The following is an 11,726-nucleotide window of genomic DNA, read 5'->3' on the forward strand; positions in this document are numbered from 1 at the left end:
GGGTTAACCATAAAGTTAGGCCCCCAATCCTGAGATTTAGATCTCCAGTACCCAGAGCTGAGCTAAGAAAATGGGAAACAGGAAAGTAGTTTTTAAATAAATGGAGACAGTTTCCTGGTAATGGTTAGGTAGTATTTGAAGAGCTTTCCTGATGGTAGAAATGGTATAATAAACATTACTGGGAATGTTCATGGCAACTGTTTATTAAGAGCAGTTCTGGCCATCAGCAAATCTGCATTGTAATACAATCAGATTTTCTTTTGTTGCTATTGTCTCAACGTTAGTCTCTCACAAAGCGGTGGTACATGTATGTAGTGCAATGTGTTTCATGAGTGAAGTTGAAGCCAATTCATCTTAAAAGATTCCAAATTTGGAACGCACCGATCTAGTGTTTAGGACAGCAGATTTTGCTGCTTTGCAGATTGCGATCAGTTGTGGGTGCTTGTAGAACTTAACATTAGAACAGCTCTCATCCCGACACTATGACCGTTGGTTGTAATGCATGAAGTTGTAGTCCAACACATCCAGAGAGCCTCAGATTGTGGAAAGATGCTTTAAGGCAGCTGTATGTGTGTGTGTGTGTGTGTGTGTGTGTGTGTGTGTGTGTGTGTGTGTGTAAGAGAGAGAGAGAATGCAATGTAACTGAAGTCTGAGAAACTCAGTTATTCTAATTCTCATGAGTGCAAACCCAAATGCCAATAGGCAATGCTGTGGTTAATTGTTTTTTACTTGGCTTTAGCATTACTGTTAATGACTCTTGTGATATCCCCCTGGCCTTAGTTTTATCCTTAGTCACGCCTCCTTGGGGCTTAAATTTCAGGCCTTGGAAATAGCCCAGGTATCCTGGGAGGTGAATAACTGTCGGCATTAAATGGCACTTTTCTTGAGCCTCTGAGTAGAGATCCTCTCATCTGCAAGAGGCAGTTTAGCTGGGAAGTTTCTCTCTGGAGCGATGTGTGTGGCCTGTCGCTGGATTTGGCGGATTTGGCAGTGAAGAGAACTGTTAGTACATCTGTGTCTTTTTATTTGGGGCATAGGAACACTTCTTCCTAGCCTTTAACATCTGTTGCTGTTTTTCCATGGGAGCGACAGTGGTTTTCAGATGTATTTATAAAAGGAGTCACAGTGGTGCTGAATTTGCTCTGCCTTTGTCTTAATCTTCCACTTATGGAGACTGCTGCTGGGCTAACTCCTCCAAGTGTCTACATTTCAGTGGTTAGCACCAGGGACGCCGTGCCGGGATGTCTGAGAAGCTGGCTTTTTCAGCACAGCATGCAGCAAAATAATATTATTCTACAATTATTTGTGTTTGTGGTGTGGCATTTTGTTTGCCTAACATAATTCAAGACAATACTTCCTTTCCCACTTCTAAACCGTATTGAGCGTTGACAGCATTCTGTGCCATGCAATTAGAAAAAGGAGTCTGGAGGATGAGTCTACGAACCAGGACAGTAGCATAATATAGATCTAAAAGAGGGCAATCATTTAATGCTGAAAGCCTGAAAGAAGCTGAGTACAGTCCATGCTGCATATGGTATCCATTATTCTACATTAGGGATAAAGCCCCTTTACGACCCTGTAATCCTTTAATTCAGGACGACTGGATGGAGCTGAGCGTTTATTGGCTGGATGCCCTTCCTGATGCCTATGTGGAGTTCGCAGCAGATATTTTTTCTTTCCACCCTAGAAAAGAAACATCAGATGAACTCTCAACCTTCCGGGTGGGAGATGAGAGTCTTCACCACTAGGCTACCACTCTGCTTTTCTACATTAGGAATACACAGACAGAACTTCCTCCCCACAAGTTTCAGGAGTGGCTTATGGAACCCTCTTAAAGTTGATGCCAGATTTTAATTTCATCTGTGCCAGCAGTGGGATACATACAAAGTAGTAGTAATATGGAGTAACATGAACTTTTAAGTTGCTTATATTCAATTCTAGCTTTGTTTCTTGACCTTGTAAGTTTGGCTTAGAAAGGGTGTTTATTACTGTTTTTTATGAAATTTGGCTAGAAGTTCAGGCGGGAGGAAATGAAATGCTGTGATAATGGCTGCCATTGGTCTTTGATCTGTGAATACCCTGTTTCCCCAAAAATAAGACATTCCCTGATAATAAGCCCAATTGGGCTTTTGAGCACATGCTCAAAAATACTACCACTCCTGGAAAATAAGCCCTCCCTGAAATTATTTAAATGCATGTGCAGCCGGTCCCTCCATTTCTGGTTAGGGAGACAGAGCTGGAAATCAGGTCAGATTGCAAGAGGAGCCCCGTCTTGCTCCATGTGCCCCAAAATAATAAGACCTCCCTGAAAATAAGGCCAAGCACTTATTTTGGGGTTCAAAAAAATGTAAGACAGGATCTTATTTTTGGGGAAACGGGTAGTTAGCTGGATAAACAGTATGCGCCTAAATGATCAAGTGAGTTTTCACAATAGCTATAGTTGGGTTGTATAGCTTCATCCTCTATATCTGGCTTTTAAAACATGCATTGCTACCAAAGGGTGCCAATCAATAATGATGGCTTATTTTTTTGGTTTCTCATGGTTTGTTACATTTTTTTCCCAAATTGACATGGCTTCCAAGATACCCCTCTTTTTCCCACCTCCCTCCCTCTCTCATACACACACACACTTTAGTGCTATGATAAGAAAATTAAAAACAAAACAAAATATTCAAAACGATTTAAGCTGTCTCTTGATCGTTATAGAGATTCCCTTTTTTAAAGAATATTCAGCAGTGTTAAATCCATCAAAGAGACTGTACTTCCAAGATGTTTTTACTTTTCCAATCCAAAGCACCAAGTATATTGATACTCAAACAAATGCTATATTGGCTTCTTTTTTGGTGGGTTATTAAACAGCAAAATAACAAGGTAGTCTGGTTTGCAGCTGAAAGTTTTCAAGGTGATCGGTGAGTGAGTAAGTTGCTCTGCATTATTTGAAGTAACTGTTCACCAATAGCTATAATATTCCATAAGGTTTATTCTTGTCCACCAAAAGAGCTACTCTTGTGGCTAATAGTTGATGTGCATTTTTTTTTCTAATTTATTGTTCCAGATTAAATTTCCTGTTGAATTAGACAAAAAAGCGGTGCATCATCAGGCCAAGGGTTTTTTTTAATGGTGATATATGTTCAGCATTAGGACTATTTCTCACAAGACCTACTTTTGTAGTTAATTGGCCACCTTGTGTCCCATTGATTTATATTTTGGCTAATATGTTTGCTAAACATCTGATTTGTTCCAACTCTCTTTAGAAATGTCTTAAGTAGTTTATTTCCGAAACATAGTTTGTTTTTAGATAGTTTTCTATATACAGCTGTAGACTCTCTCTGGACTTACAGGTCTGAAACAAAGGTCTTTACATTGCTTGATCTGTTTAAATGGAAGTAGCACACATGGTCAGCCCAATTATTTTGCTACCTTCGGTGACAATATGATGCCCATTTCTATTGGCATGGATATGGCATTACATTCCTGAAACAGCTGGCTAACCTAGAGGGTCATAGGCCCTCCAGAAGTTAGCTACGACCTCCTAGAACCTGTCACTTGAAGCAATTGTTCCACTTTTTTTGGTGCGTGAATTTTCTAATTCTGAATTGACAAGTATCAAAGAAACTTCCTGTGAGTGGAGCATATTTTAAAATCAATGCAGCTAAACTGGTATCTGGATTATCCTATAGCTCTAAATGTCAAAAGTGTACAACGTGCTGAAAACAGGGGTGGGCTGCTGGGGGTTCGCAGGGGTTTGGAAGAACCTCTAGCTAAGATTCTGTGCAGTTTGGAGAACCCCCAAATCCCACTCCTGGCTGGCCCATCCACCCTACCCTTCCCAGGAGTCCCCATGTGGCCCATTATGGATGCAAGTAAGTGCAGGGCACGGGCAGAGGCTCGGGGAGGGCAAAAAACGGGCCCGTTTCCGGCTTCCAGAGGGCCTCCAGAGCCTGGGGAGGCTGTGTTCGCCCTCCCGGGGGCTCATGGAAAGCCTCCAGAGCCCAGGGAGGACAAAAATGCCCCCCCCAACCATGGTACTGGAGGTTGACTAGGCCACGCCCACTATGGCCACACCCACCCAGCAATCAGGCAGAGAACCCCTTGCTAAAATTTTTGGAGCCCACCCCTGGCTGAAAGCACATTTAGTTCTCCAAGAGGGCAGAACCTCAAAAAATTTAAAGCGGGCGACAGATAAATTTTAATGATTTAACAAGCAAACATTAGCACACTCCTACTTCAGATATTAATTAATTTTCAGGATTAAAATAATAAGGATATAAGCAAAAAATGTGTGTCTTCTTACATGTACATTTTCCCATATGCAGTGAGGGAATATATTACTGGTAGACAACTTAAGGTGCATATCAACTTAGGCTTTCTATTTCTCTTATCCTTCTAGAGGCTCATGTGCCAAATATCCCAATAAACTGGTTGATGTTGTCCGGTGTAAAAATAAAAATCTACTGCACAATTATTTCCAAGGTTGATCGCTACAGTATTTCACATAAGAGGAACTTTACATCTATCAGCAAATTGTTATTTAGTCTGTGCTGGGGAGCCTTGCTAAGAATATCCATCAGGACTGCCTAGAAGGGCTAAAGAGCTTGTATGTCAACAGGGAACTCTATCTTCTGAAGAATAGGGGAGTGTGCATTGCTGAATTACTTTGGGGTGCGACTGAAAGATTTAACAGCGTGGGAACTGACTGCTCATCTCAATGCTTTTTTTGGGGGGGGGGAAAGCATGCAATGCTCTTTCACTTCATGCTTATGCAAAGATATGTCAACATAGGGTTGAAAAAAGTGTGCAAAATGTTCGTAAGGATGGGTTGCATTTTAAGAGGCTATTCAAGGCCTGTGGTCTGCACCTGAATATACAAATACAGGAAGCCATTGCTGTAATTCTTACATCAAAAGTAGTGATTCCCCCATGGCCATAATGCATGACAATGTCTGAAGGTTAGTTTTAAACGTGTTGGTAAGACATTGCATGTTTTTGCAATCGGATAGGAGAATGAATGTAGTGTCGCTGTTACGTACAGAACCGTAGCGGTTGAGTTCAGATCCCGTGAATTCATTTGGTGATTTGAGTAACTTATTTGACAGATTTGAGAAATCTGAAAAAGACGTTCTTGTCCCTCAAAGGGAAAGGTAAAATATAAAAGTAATAAATATCAAGATGCAATTATTATATGTTTTGATTGGGTCTCAGGTCACGTTTATTCATGGAAGACCTGTATGAGGTTTAGTAGCCACAGTTCTATTTCTTATTTATTTCTAAGACAGCACCTTGGGCTCCAAATTTCTTTTGCTAACTTGGACAACAGTACTCGTAATTTCCAACCATTCATGTCTGAAAATCACAAGAGATGTAGCCCAAATATTTGGAGAGCACTGAATTGCCTATGGTTCTTAGGCACTGATACATCTCTTGGGCATGGGGACAAACAATTTTACTGAAGTCAATTGAATTAAACATTTGCAAATTACCACCATAACAGATAAAGGATGACCTACGCCCAGATTTCAGCAGGTGGACAGCTCTTCTGCCAATTGGGTATGAGTTGAATTCGGTGATGGGAATACTAGCTTTTATTCAGAGAAATGCAGCTTTATTATCAAGTTCAGAAAAAGAAAAAAGTGACATCATGCCATGTTCTTTCTCTTCTGAGTTTGTGCTTAAAGCTAACTATCCAGAATAATACAATTGTGGGGTCCTTGGTGTGGTCTCTGAGCTTGGTTGTTTGTTTTCTTGCAGACATTTCATCACCAAACTAGGTAACATCATCAGTGCTAGTCTTACTAATGTTACCTAATGAAACATGTGCAAGAAAACAATCAAGCTCAGAGAGCACCAAGGAGCCCACAGTTCAACCCTGAGCTACAAATATTCCTTTCTATTAGAATGATACATTTTCTGATGCAAGCAGCCTACCTATCAAATTTGTTCTTAGTTGAATTATCGTAAGGAAACATTGTATTATGTTAATTTTTGATTGCACAAACTTTCTGGACTAGAATTCTCATGAGCTCTTGATCATGGATGGTGTAGTAGAAATCAGCAAGTCATTTGGTAGGTACCCGTTTGAGAAAAGCTATACCAGAATTCTTATCTGTCTTTTCTTTCTTTTGATGAAGGACAATCTAGAAAGTCTCCATTTTCATGCCTGCTAGAGAAAAAATCCTGCAGGAACTGGGTATCTACTTTCACAAATCAAATAATTGTTGAGTTAAAACTCTGCCCTGATACAGCAGCCACAACTTAAATACCTTTTCCCTAATAATCTTTGAAGTGGTCCATCCCTTTGCTGAGAAATTCTTTAATTCTGCACTGTACTTTGGGGAAATATATAACTTGTCAGAATTCCAGTGATGTACCATAAAGAATATCTCCAGATTTGTCAGCATCTCTTTGGGATAACATGTATTGATTTTATTTTTTTATGGTGACAATTTCATTGAATTGGGGATCAGTGGCACAATACTTAAACTACAATACTAACATTTGGAAAGGCCTTTTGTGAGTGAGCCCCACCACCACCAACATCTAGAGAGGACAAGGCAAATTCATCATCAATGGCAGTCTTTTTTATGAGCCAAAAAAAAAAGTTTTAGTTCTGGGTTATTGATTCAGTTTTGCATGTTGGGTCAGATTATCTTGCTATCCAAGAAATTCTAAAGGATGGCCTTTGCCACATAAAGAAACTGGCCAGGTAGCCAACTATATACTGTATCATCCTGAGTTAAAGGATTATCCTCTACATCAGGGGTCTCCAACCTTGGAAACTTTAAGACTTGTGGACTTCAACTCCTGGCAAAGCTGGCTGAGGAATTCTGGAAATTGAAGTCCACAAGTCTTAAAGTTTCCAAGGTTGGAGACCCCTGCTCTACATTACTTGAGACTGGCAGGTCAATTTAGGACATCAGGGCAGAATTGTACAATTACCTTTATTGTGTACATACATTAAACAATTTCTTAATGCTTCTATTTTAATTTATTTTATCTCCTGTGCCTTGTGCCTATAAATTATTTCCCCACAATTCGATGAGGTGGGTTGAGTTAAGGGAGAGTGACTGGACCAAGGCCATGCAGCTGGTTTTTCATGCCTGATGCGAGACTAGAACTCACAGTCTCCTGGTTTCTAGTCTGATGCCTCAACCACTAGACTAAACAAGGTCTTTTTCATGTTTTTGAAATGGCACAGCTTCCTACAGTGTCTGCTTTCTAAGGAATGGTTTCTTCATTTAGCCTAAGAGCTGGTTTGTTAGATCCCACAGACTTTTGTTCACCCAAAGCAATGGTAGATATAATATCAAAGAATCAATGCCGATCGGTTTTGCACTTGTATTGGCCATAAGTAGGTTGAAAAAGTTTTAGTGGGAACTGTGTAGAGATTAGCAGGTTGCAGAGAGGTACATACATGTAGTTGTTCTGTCCCCCCCACTTCAGTCCAGGAGGCACGAGAAATGGCTCAATTAGCCGGCAATTGAGTCCACGGCAGCTATCAGCTCTGGCAGCAACCCAGCGAGCGTCTGCCAAGGTTTTTCTGTTATCTTTCTTGATGCCGGCGTGTCAACCAGGAAGTCAAGAATAAACAGCATTTCAGCTCAAGTTCTCTCCAGGCAATTGGATTTGTTCGTCACGCAGAAGTATAGCAGCCCCTCCTGCTTTTATACCCTGTGGGGTGTGGCTCCGTGACTCAGCACTTTCTAGGCCTGCCCCACCCCTGCTTCTGTTGTTCCCGCCTCTCTTGTCTTCGAAACCTGGGGTCTAACCAGGACTGATTGTCCTCAGCTGGGTCTGGAAGCGTTTCCTGGGCGGGGGGGGATATAGGAGACAAAGGCCTCCTCACCTCTTCCACCTGGCCTGCTTCTGGCTCCTGGAGCTGAGCCAGGGAAGCCAGCCCTGCAGAAGGGAGCCCTGACGGCCCTTCCCCCTCACTCTCTGAGTCACTCTCTGGCCCCCTGCCGGGGGGGGAGGGGGGCTGGAGCCACAACAATAGTCCTTGACTTACAAAAATCCGTTTAGGGCCTGTTGAAAGCCACAACACTGAAAAGTAACTTAAGACCATTCTTCACACTAATGACACTCACAGCATCCTCACAGACATGTGATCAAAATTCCAGCGCTTGGCCACCAGTGAGTATGACAGTTACCTCACCATGGGGACATACGATCGCCATTTGTGACTTTCGTAGCCAGGTTCTGACAAGCAAAGTGAAAGAGAGAAACTTAACAACCGCATGATTCAGCTAACAACTGTGACAAAGTTATACAATTGGGCCTTGCTCACTTAACCAACTACCTTGCTTAGTGATGGAAATTCTGCTTCCAATTTTGATCATAAGTCAAGGGCTATATGTAGTGAAAAATTGCAGGGAATTGAAGATTTTGCAATAGAAAGGATGAGATTCTGGGTGTTTTTAAGGAGGTCCATTTTCTGGTTTGTACACCTACTACTTTATCGCTATGATTAACCCTGAACTGGGTTCTCTTTCATGTTCCAATCTGTATAACAAGAAGGTAGTGTTTTTAAGCTCTGTAATTCTTTGTCCCACAAAGCAAACCTAACACCTTCTTACCATTTCAGAGATAATTCTCCTGGGGCCTTTCATTACAAGCTTTGTTCTACTGCAGTGGAGATATTTTAATAAACTGCATTTCTGTGGCTTTAGTTTTGTTCTGCTTCGTGGCTGTTTAAGAAAAGTTTTAGCACTATGCATGCTTTCAGTTGAAGTTTAGAATTTTTAAAAAGCATTTATCAATCTTAGACATTTGATTTGATGGGTGACAATGTTTTTTTTCTGCTTTCCTTTTGTTCTCTCTCTCTCTCTGCTTTCTCTATTTTTTAAAAATAAGCCTTTGTTTCTGCTAATTATCATCTGGCATCTAATGCACAGAAGCCAATTTTTCTGGTTCTTCCCAATTTACTTTTCCCCCTGATCACCACAAGGTGGCACCCTATACTTGAGAATATCAGAATTGAAGAAGGACCTTATGCAGATGTTTGCCTGGATTAAATCCTGCTGTGCTGTTATGATCAGATATATGTAACTAGAGGAACAGAGAACAGAGCTGGATTTGAAACGGCTGACAACTGACACAATGTCACTTTAATTGGCTTTTGTACCAGTAGGAGAACCATCCTTGGCAACGTTTGGAGGGGAAAAAATTATTGAGTTGATAAAAGCTGAAATTTCCTATCCAGGTCCGATCTCCTCCAGGCTGTTTGAAATAATTTATTTCCCCAGCTATCTTTCAATAGCAGAAATAAGCTTAGTTATAAAAAAAAGACACTAAAGAGGAACATTTACAATAGGCGTGTGATGGGCAATGCAACTGTTTGTCCCGCTTACAGATTCTTATATCTGCTGATATTACATCTGTGCTGATCGAGCAAACGAAGATGTGAGACTTCATAATACATATAACTTACCTGGGCTACAGGCAGTCATGAAAACAGTATGGCCAAATGCGACTCTCCTGTCTTTACCAAAGGCTCAAATACCCCAACATTCTTAAGGTCCATCAAATGATTATTCCATCATCAATCAGACATGCTATGTCAGAATGCTTTGTGCCCCGTCTGACTATAGTGGTTAGCAGAGCCAATGGCCTATAACATGCAGTGAGATACTGATGAGGCTCATAAATCCATCTGTTGTGACCAAGGCCCAAGTAGTCATTACTAAAGACAATTCAGTCCTCCACAAACTTATTTTATTAAAACAGCTGAGAATGAATTAATTCTCAGCTTCGTCCAAAACAAAATTCTTAATAACCAGTCCATAGGTCTTATCACCAACCTTTGATGTCTTTGGCAACCTGCCAAAGGCTTTTCTTGGCAAACCCCCCCACAAAGTTCAAGAGACGCTGACAAGAAGCATGGAAATCAACGTTGCTTTCCTAGAAAGAACCCAATGGCTCGTTGCTGCTCTTTTAAGCCTTATGGGAGTGGCCAATCATCTTCTGGCCTTACTCCCGAGTTGTCCTTTTTTCTTCAGCTGCTCTTGCCTTCTTGCAGTTCTTCGCATGCGTGCACTAGGGACAGGCTCCTTCTTTTCCTCTGCCTCTCTGCTGTCCGCTTCTGGAGGCTTCGGAGTCCGTGCATCGCTCCAGATGGTCCTGGCCCCATCTCTGCCTCCGACACAAAGCCCTTGTCAGGGCCTTCCTTTGACTCCAGGACTGGCCCATTGTCCTCCCCAGCGTCCTCACTGTCTGACTCCGCTGCCAGGTCCGCAGGTTGCTGGCGGACCACAACACCATCAGCCCGCGGCAGTAGTGGAAGTTTTTCTGTGACATTGTCGCCCTGAAACTAGTATGCGGGAATATCTATGGAGATTCGCAGTCATCCGGATCATAGTTGTCCCAAGGGTTTTTTTTTTTCAAGAGGCAACTGGACTTTCTTTGGTTTTCCTTGAAGATGTTTTGCTTGTCCTCCTGAACTGAAGAAGCTTCTTGGATGAGAAGCAAAAGGTTTTCAAGGAAAAACAAAAGAAAGTCCAGTTATCTATTTAAAAAAACAAACAAACACCTTTGGGAGATTTGCAAGATTGTTAGCACTTTGAGAAGGTCCAGGCAAGAAACATTACAGAACAGGGGTGGGTTCCAAATTTTTTAACTACAGGTTCTGTGGGTGTGGCTTATTTGGTGGGCGTGGCTTGGTGGTCATGTGACTGAGTGGGTGTGGTCAACTTTGAGTCACTCAGGGCAAGGTGGGGCGGCACCTTGCTGTGAGTGACATCAGGTTGGCCATGCCCACTCAGTCAAATGACCAATGCTGCAGAGACCGGGCGATTTCTCCCGGGGGACAGCCAAGGCTTCGCCGCCGCCTCTTTTCCTCAGAGGAGCTGCCTCCAAGTCCTTGCGAAGGGACACACACACACACACACACACACAACACACACACACACACACACACACACACACACACACACACACACACACACACGCCCTGCCTGTCGTCTCCACTGCCACTTTTTTTGCTGCCTGTTTCTCGCCATTCTTAAAGTCTATCGTTAAGAGCTGAAAGACGTTTTCTTAGATCTCCCCCAAATAATTGTTGGAGCATTCAGAGATCTAAGAAAACATTTTCCAGCTCTTAATGATAGACTTTAAGAATGGCGAGAAACAGGCAGCAAAAGAAGTGGCAGTGGAGGCGATTAACTATTGACTTTAAGAGTGGCGAGAAATGGCAGTGGGGCAACAGGGGCGTGTGTGTGTGTGTGTGTGTGTGTGTGTGTGTGTGACATCTGGCCGCCCTCCCCCAGCACCACTGCTGCCCCTCTCACCTCCAGCCCAGCAGCTCTGTCTCCCCGAAAGGCCTCCCACCTCCCTACTGTCTGGGCCGGAAGGCAGGCAAGTATGGCAGGGCCACGGGGAAGGGAGCTAGCTAGCCAGGCAGCCCCAACATGCTTGCCTGCCTTCTTGGTGGTCCCCATGGCCAGGCCTGCTTGCCTGCCTTCCTCCTCCCCCCACCTCTTTTTTTGGCTGCATACCTTCCACGGCAGCTGGTCCAGTGTCCGGAAGGCAAACTGACCCGAGTTTTCAGAGGCCCCCAGCCAGCCACCGTTGCTGGAAAGCGGCTGGCCAGGAAGCCTCCGAAAAGGCTTTTTTGCCAGCCGCTTTCTCTGCAGGCTGCCAAAAAGTACTGGCGTCGTCCCCATGTTCTTTGCACATGACATCCCATTGGACTTGCAAGGCAATGGGATGCACATGCACAAAGAACATGGCAG

The sequence above is a fragment of the Ahaetulla prasina genome, chromosome 2, assembly GCF_028640845.1.
Source record: "Ahaetulla prasina isolate Xishuangbanna chromosome 2, ASM2864084v1, whole genome shotgun sequence".
Lineage (NCBI taxonomy): Eukaryota > Metazoa > Chordata > Lepidosauria > Squamata > Colubridae > Ahaetulla > Ahaetulla prasina.